The sequence below is a fragment of the Hemicordylus capensis genome, chromosome 1 (assembly GCF_027244095.1).
Source record: "Hemicordylus capensis ecotype Gifberg chromosome 1, rHemCap1.1.pri, whole genome shotgun sequence".
In the NCBI taxonomy this organism is placed as follows: domain Eukaryota; kingdom Metazoa; phylum Chordata; class Lepidosauria; order Squamata; family Cordylidae; genus Hemicordylus; species Hemicordylus capensis.
Window position 1 is genome coordinate 22,263,826 of NC_069657.1, and position 8,339 is coordinate 22,272,164.

The 8,339-nt window shown below is 44.5% G+C and overlaps 1 protein-coding gene across 2 annotated transcripts in view; it reads right to left on the reverse strand.

Moving 5' to 3' along the window:
- The window catches only part of TRAF3 (TNF receptor associated factor 3), a 159,551-nt gene extending 157,757 nt beyond the window's left edge, over nt 1-1,794 (reverse strand). The window contains exon 1 of one of the 2 annotated variants that reach the window (XM_053263050.1): nt 1,693-1,794. The gene's annotated coding sequence lies outside the window, so the exon portion shown is untranslated. The remainder of the gene's footprint in view (nt 1-1,692) is intronic. The other variant, XM_053263069.1, reaches the window with a different exon arrangement.
- Between the last annotated feature and the right edge of the window lie 6,545 nt (nt 1,795-8,339).

Genomic DNA, 8,339 nt, shown 5'->3' on the forward strand with positions numbered 1-8,339 from the left:
TTGTGCAAGTGCAAAAATGTCACCAAAGGAATTGTGTGACAGTATGGCCATTGTAAATAATGGCCGTACTCTTGTGCAACTGCATGTGCCATCAGGTTCGAGCTGCAGGTTCGAATTTGAATTGGTTCAAACTGATTTGAACCAGTTAGAACCTCCAAAAGTGGGTGGGGTGGTAGCTGGCACCCAGGGGTACCTACCACCCAAACCCCAAAGCAAACGGACATTCGTTTGCTGATTTTTAAGTGATTTTTGAAGTTTATGTGTCTTTAAGGTTAGCAATGAGAGTGGATTCATGGTTTGTCATTGAAAACCTTATATGCTACCAAAGATTCTACACTCAGAACACTTCAGAAACAACAAAATCCACTACCCCATGGGTTGCTAACCCATGGGTGGTTGGCACCCTCGCTCTGGGCCACCCCAGCACCCCCCAAGTGCAGTTATGGGGCTACTGAAACCCCCATTCCTCCCTATGGAGAAAAACCTTAAAGCCACTTGTGGGGTGCTGGGGTGGCCCAGAGTGAGTGGTGGTGTAGTACACCGAGGGTGCCAACCACCCCCATGGGTTGCTAACCCATGGAGTACTGGGTTTTGTTGTTTCTGAAATGTTCTGAGTGTAGATTCTTGGGTAGCATATAAGATTTTCAATGACAAACCATGAATCCACTCTCATTGCTAACCTTAAAGACACATAAACTTCAAAAATCACTTTAAAATCATCACTTTGCCCAATTCCTTTCAAATAATTCTGGTAGCTTCCTTGCCCCCCTTGGGCACTACCACCCACAACACTCTGCTCTAGGCCACCCCTTTGCCCCCGACGTGAAGCTATACATTTGCAGACACTTCCATGCAGGGGCGTAGCAAGGTTGGAGTGGGCCCAGAGACAAGATTTTAAAATGCCCCCCCCCCCAAAGTCCAGGGCCTCTGCACACCCCAGGCCCCCAAGGATTTAAGTCTGATATTCCAAAATAAGTATGCTGCCTGCAAATACATTTCACTGAATACACACACACACGTCACAATATATAGTGATATACATTGAGTACTATACATTTGTATTACTTTTAATGCCTAGAACACACTAGAAAGATGAATTATTAAAATGGGCCCCTCGCTGCAGATTAGCAAAGGAGACTTTCAACCATGCAGGGTGAGCCTATGTTTGTTTTCCCAGAATTCTGAACAAATTCAGTCAAGTTTGATTGCAGGAGGTTTTTCACAGGAGGCTTTTAAAGCCCTTTAAGACACATCTCCTCTGGAATGGAGGTGCTGCATTCACATGTTGGCCAGATTTACCCTGAAGTCCCTGCAAGTTATTGGGGAGCAGTTCACACACAAGAAAAATAAAATAAAAGCACCACACATGCTTCACAGTTCTCACTCACACCTTCTGGGTTGCAAAACAACTTGAACATAAGTGCATTATAAATGAATGAATGAATGAATAAATAAAATTAATAAAATACTGTTCCAGAAGTTTTTGCAATTTTCTGCCATGAAACAAGCCACTTATAGGACTTTTTAGATAGTTTTTTTTAAGTCAACAAATTTTCCAAGCTGTTTCAAAATAAATATTCAGAGACTTCTCGGTCCCTCCCCCCCCCATATCCAAGCCCTATGGCAAGCAGATCCCTATATATGGGGGGGGGGGGCGGGAAAGGTAACCACAAAAAGGAGTTCACACTCTACCTGGCAAATGCTGGTCTGGGTTAAGCAGGGCAGCAAGGGGTCTTCTGCTGCAGAGAACACTCTGGCTGCCTCCTCCTTCCTGGCTTGCTTGGGCCCTACTCGAGTTCAGGCTTCACTGCGGCCTACACGGAGCCCTCCGTGGAAGCCCCGCCCACCCGCCGATCAGCTGAGAGGCGGGAGAAAAGGAGCTCTTTGCAGCTCGCCTGCTGCTTCGATTGCGGGCCAGCAGAACAAGCAGGAAAGACGCGAAGAGGGCAAGTGGCTGAGAGGCTATGGGGCTGGGCAGGGGGCAATGGGGAGTCACATGAGGTGCCCCTGGGGTGCCCCTCCAGGCAGTGGGGCCCCCAGACAACTGTCTCCCCTTGCCCTATCATTGTTATGCGCCTGCTTCCATGCTTCTTTATGGAGAAAAACCTTAAAGACACGTAAACTTCAAAAACCACTTAAAAATCAGCCCTTTGCCCAATTCTTTTCAAATAATTCTGATAGCTTCCTTGCCCGCCTTGGGAACTACCGCCCACCACACTCTACTCTAGTACACCCCTTTCCCCCCAGCGTGAAGCTATACATTTGCTGCAATCCTCATCATTCCCTATGAGGAATTCAAAAGTACTTTTAAAATCCACCAATAATCAGAGGATTGTCCGATTGCCTTGGGGTTTTGTGGGTGGTAGGCACCCCTGGGTACCTACCACGCACCCCACTTTTGTGCCCCTATGTGCTCCACAATAAGGGATATGGGCTGGTTCGTGTCCCATTATACCCTATGAGAAAAATAATTTAAAATATTTCAAATATTCATAAAAAATAATAGGGGTGTCCAAATGCTTCAGGGTTTGGGTGGTTGTTGGCACCCCTGGGTGATCCACAATAGAGAATAATGGGCTGGTTTGAGTACCATTATGCCCTATGAGAAAAAATATAAATAAATTGCAAACATTCATTTTAAAAAACCGTACGAGTGTCCGATTGCTTTGGGGTTTGGGTGGTAGGTACCCCTGGGTGCCAGCTACCACCCCACCCACTTTTGGAAGTTCTAACTGGTTCGAACCAGTTCAAATTCGTACTGAACCAGAACGGGGTTTGAGCAAAACCAAAACCGAACCACCACCTCCTGGTTCGTACCAGAGTTGCCAGAACCTAAGGGGTATACTCGTGGGTCAAATGGGCCATAAGCCAGAATTTGGTTTTTTTTAAGTCAAATCTGGTCACCTAGGTTCATACCCAGTTCAAATTCGAACCAAACCAGGCAAACCGGTTTTATGCACATCCGTAATTCATTCATTCATTCATTCATTTGACATATTTTTTTACCGACGAAATGCAAGTTTTGGTGCGGTTTACAACAATACAATAAAAACAACAAATAAAAAGGTTAAAGCATTACAACAATTTAAAATTTAAGACAATGTTAAAACTATTAAGAACCATCAAAACAGTATCCACTAATTACTAATCTAATGTTTCTGGGTGAAATACAAAGTGCTGGTTATTACCTTTAAAGCTCTGAACAGCTTGGGTCCAGGCTACCTTAGAGAGCGCCTTCTTCAGTATGATCCCCATCGCCCATTGAGCTCATCTGGAGAGGTCCGCCTCCAGTTACCACCGGTACGTCTGGTGGCGACTCGGAACCGGGCCTTTTCTGTAGCTGCTCCTGGCCTATGGAATGCACTCCCGGCAGATAGCTGCAGTTTAGGCTCGCTGTCGGCCTTTAAGAGAGCCCTGGATACTTACTTGTTTGGCCTGGCCTTCCATGGTCTTTAAATAATTTGGTTTTGGGGTTTTGGTTTTGTTTTTTTGTTTTTGTTTTGAAGTATTTTAATTAGTTTTAAATGGTTTTTGAATTGTTTTTATATTATTTTTAGCACTGTGTCTTAAATGGTGTGTGGCTTTTATATCTTCTTAATTTGTTTGTACACTACCCAGAACCTTTGGATGGGGCAGTTTATAAATGTAATAAATAAATATATAAAGAAAATAATAAATAATTAGAAGCCTGGAATCAGGAATGTCTCTATAACAGACAATATATAGCTGGTGGGCTCTATTTGGCTTAGTGAGCCACAAGCTGTTCAAGCTTAGATGCATCATCATTCACATCGTATTCCACACACGCACATTCATTTCTACATTTGGCATACATATTGTGTTACGGATGTGATGTTTGGTTATTGTGAATGGGCCTTAAAGCATTTCCTAATCAGTCTAAGATTTGACAAAAGAGTGTTAATGTTCCTTAATGGTCAGCAGCCGTTCCCTTTAATGGACGCTAATGGTTGGAAGAGATCTAGAGATCCCTCTCGAGTGTTTGTCATCAGAGAGCAGAGGCAGCGAAGGAAGGAGCTGATGTCCGGTGTGCGTGTCTGTGCTGGCAGTTTGGAACAGACGGGGACAGATGTGGGAAGAGAGAGCGGTGAGCAGGAAGCACCTTGTGAAGCCCAAGGCCTCTCTCTCTCTCTCTGGGCATCTGAAATGAAGGAGCAGATGTGCTGCCTGGTAGGAGCGTGGATGCTGTTTGCCTTAGGCTCTACTTGTATATTTGTAAATATCATAAAGGAAACTTATAGATAAAACAAATATTATTAACAGGCCATAACTGATGGTCTCTCTTCCATAGGAAACCAAAACCCAAGTAGCACTACCCTGGAATATCGGACTTACTACTTGGGGAAGCATCCAGTTTTACTTCTAGGGCCACGTTGCACGGCATGCTACTATGGAGGGGTGTCGACGGCACACTTTACCTTGCATCTCTGTCAGGGGCGTAGCAAGGTTGGAGTGGGCCCAGAGACAAGATTTTAAAATGCCACCCCCCTCACTGAAGCTCAGCTCATGAAGTAAAGACATCTTAAAAGAGGCTGAATAGTGGTAACAAAAAACATAGTACAGTTTATCTCTGTCTCTGTCTCTTTCTCTTTCTCTTTCTCTCTCCTATGTGCCACAATAGAACATCATCCCAAATTATTTTTAAAAGGTTTTGTAAATTGTGGACAATGCAAGTCATTTAATGGCATTAGAGAAAGACATGCTGTTCTTGTAGCTCCGGGTCTTAACACTCACATCAATTTCGGAGGATGAATACAACTGAAGGAAGCCTGGGCGGGTGCGTGGCTGGGGGAGTCAGTCATGTGACTTGCCTCAGGGGGGGCCAAGGCAGTGTGCCCCCAGACAACTGTCTCCCCTTGCCCTATTCTAGTTATGCCCCTGATCTCTGTCTCTTGAAAGTGTTGCAAACAGCAGCTGTGAGGAATCTTGATCTGTAACTGTACATACATATGCATTTGGTAATGGAGCAAATTTGGTGGTGGGGTGTGTGTGATTCGCATGGGAAAACCAGCCACTGAGGCTGGCTGGTTTGAACACATGACACCAGTGCTACATCAGTTGCATTGGTTGCTCATCCGTCTTCCGGCCCATTTCAAAGTGTTGGTTTTGACTTAAAGGTAAAGTGTGCCATGAAGTCAATTTTGACTCCTGGTGCCCACAGAGCCCTGTGGTTTCCTTGGGTAGAATACAGGAGAGGTTTACCATTGCCTCCTCCTGCGCAGTATGAGTGCATTTCAGCATCTTCCTATATTGCTTCTGCCTGATATAGTACCAGCGGGGATTTGAACTGGCAACCTTCTACTTGTTAGTCAAGCATTTCCCCGCTGCACAACCTAAAGTAACAGTTTTTGACTTATAATGTCCTACATGGTTTAGAACCAGTCTACCCGAAGGAGCGCCTTCTCCAATATGGTCCTGCCCATTCTTTTAGATCTTAGGAAGCTCTCCTCTGGGTGTTGCCCACAATGGTGTGGTTAGATCATAACCCATGGGTGTCCATAAGGGGGACAGGCAAGAATTCATGGCCAGATTAGATTTCTATTATTTATTTCCTTTTATTTATTTAATTTTATTTTTTACATTTATATCCCGCTCTTCCTCTGAGGAGCTCAGAGAGGTGTGCATGGTTATTTTTATCCTCACAACAACCCTGTGAGGTAGGTTGGGCTGAGAGATACATGACTGGCCCAGAGTCACCCAGTGAGTGTCATGGTTGAATGGAGATTCAAACTCAGGTCTTCCTGGTCCGAGTCCAATACTCTAAGCACTACACTTTTAATGTGTGTGTGTGTGTAATATGCACACAGACTGGAAAGATTCCTGTGGACACCCATGATCATAAGGGTGGGAAAGTTGCAATTAAGATACTGTAAGCACAAATTACAGTAAGAAATGCAAAGGGAAGAAAATTAAGGCATGCGTAAGGGGAATACTGAACCAATTCAGCTATTTGCTCAGTTCAATTTTATTTGTGTATAAAATGAGCTAGGGGTATTAGTATGTGTGCTCTCTTTACTTAAGTCACAGGTGATTATTTAGTTTGGGGGATGGTTAGGGTTATGCTACATTAGTATTCATAAAGGGAGAAAAACCTAGCCATGAAATATTTTCCAAAGATCAATACGTACTTACCACAGGAATTCACTCGTCTCAACTTTCTCTGCACTCTTAACACCTTTTCAAGAAATCTCTTGCAAGAGATTCCAATTGGAATTTGTAGATTTAAGATTCTCAATGACTGACCCCACCCTAGCTGGAATTTTAAAGCCAAACCCAGGTTATGCCTTCTGGTAGAGCTTTAATAACTTTCCTATTTGTGCTGGCATTCAACAGCCTTGATTAAGCAGGTATACTATAAGGTGACTTTACTGTAATGCAATATTGTGTTTTTTCTTGAACAGCGGGGTGAATCGCCTTCCCAAACCCATTTTGCGCCATCTGAACGTTTATTTATTTAGTGACTACATTACTATGTTCAGATGGCGCAAAATGGATTTTGGAAGGTGATTTCTGATGGGGAAACAGTACAGAGGTAAAAAGTGGAATTAATTGTCCCCTACTTCTGCACTGCACTGCCGATACCTTGGGAGTTAAAAATAATGTTTTTGGCAGGAAAGCAGCACAAATATAAAGGTCAGGACCCTCAAAGAGTTCTGATCCGAACCATAGCCCTATATGGCCGCTACCAATAAGTAAACTGAAGCCTGTAATTACATGCAAATGTTTTTAATATCCTGTGTCTTTGGCTCCAAGTAAGAAGGATGTGAACTGCCGCTTTTATCCCCAAGCTGCTTTGCAAACATACCATAGTGGGTCACTGAGGGCAGAGGAACATAGGAACACAGTAAGCTGCCATATACTGAGTCAGACCATTGGTCTACCTAGCTCAGTATTGTCTTCAGAGACTTGCAGCGGCTTCTCCAAGGTTGCAGGCAGGAATCTCTCTCAGCCTTACCTTGGAGATGCCAGGGAGGGAACTTGGAACCTTCTGATGGTCTTCCCAAAGCGGCTCCATCCCCTGAGGGGAATCTCTTACAGTGCTCACACTACTAGTCTCCCATTCAACTGTAACCAGGGTGGACCCTGCTTAGCTAAGGGGACAAGTCATGCTTGCTACCACAAGACCAGCCCTCCTCTCCTAAAGTTGGACCTGATCAGAATTTAAGCCAGGTTGCAAGTTGCTTACCATTCAAAGGAACTCCACTGGGTAGGATTGCATGGGTGGAATGGAGGTGGAGAAATGTCAGTGGCTGCCTGTCATGAGGCTGAGAACAATCGATTACAGTATACACCTGTCCAGTGTGGCAGATTGCTGAATTGCAAGAGCCTTGCTGAGATAAAGAGTCCTCAAGCACTGAACTGGGCTGGCCACTGGACCCTGCCAGAGCAGGAAGGGCTATAAACGCTTCCCGTTGGAACTAAAGCTTCAACTAACAATGTCTCTGCTGTGGTATTGGGTACAATTCTTTGGCCCTACCACAGACCCACTTCCTTTCCCTGGTTCGTCTGCTTGCCTTTGACCCCAACACAAGCTTGCATCCCAGTCCTGACTCCTGGTCTCTCCCCAGATTCCTGCTGCCATACTTGGCCCTCCCAGTTTAGATTCGGGACTTTGAACTATTCTGTGGTAACTACCCATGGCCAAGACCTTCACCACCATTACTGCCACACAGCGGTTCTTCAGATGGGCTCTGTCCCTGAATTTGGACAGATTAGCCTTCAATTTGCTGCCACTATTGCTCAAGGCAGTGTTCCCATTCATTCATTCATTCATTCATTCATTCCCCATCCCTCCAGTACACTACTGCTCGGGCCGGCTCACAATAAAATAGATATACTATAAAATAGCTACAATATACAACTAACTTATCCTACTAACTTATTGTCGTCCGCCACATAATGGCGCAGTGAGGAAATGGCTTGACTAGCAAGCCAGAGGTTGCCGGTTCGAATCCCCGCTGGTATGTTACCCAGACTATGGGAAACACCTATATCGGGCAGCAGTGATATAGAAAGATGCTGAAAGGCATAATCTCATACTGCACGGGATATGGTAATGGTAAACCCTTCCTGTATTCTACCAAGGAAACCACAAGGCTCTGTGGTTGCCAGGAGCTGACACTGACTCAATGGCACACTTTACCTTTACCTAAATGATGGAGTCTGAAACTCTGCTTGTCACTGTGCCTTGTGGCGACTTGCTGCTTTTGAGTCTCCAGGTCTACTATTACAACTACTAAACCACCCAGAGAACTTGCGTTTTGGATGGTATAGAAATGTATTAAATAAATAAATAAATAAATAAATAAATAAATAACATT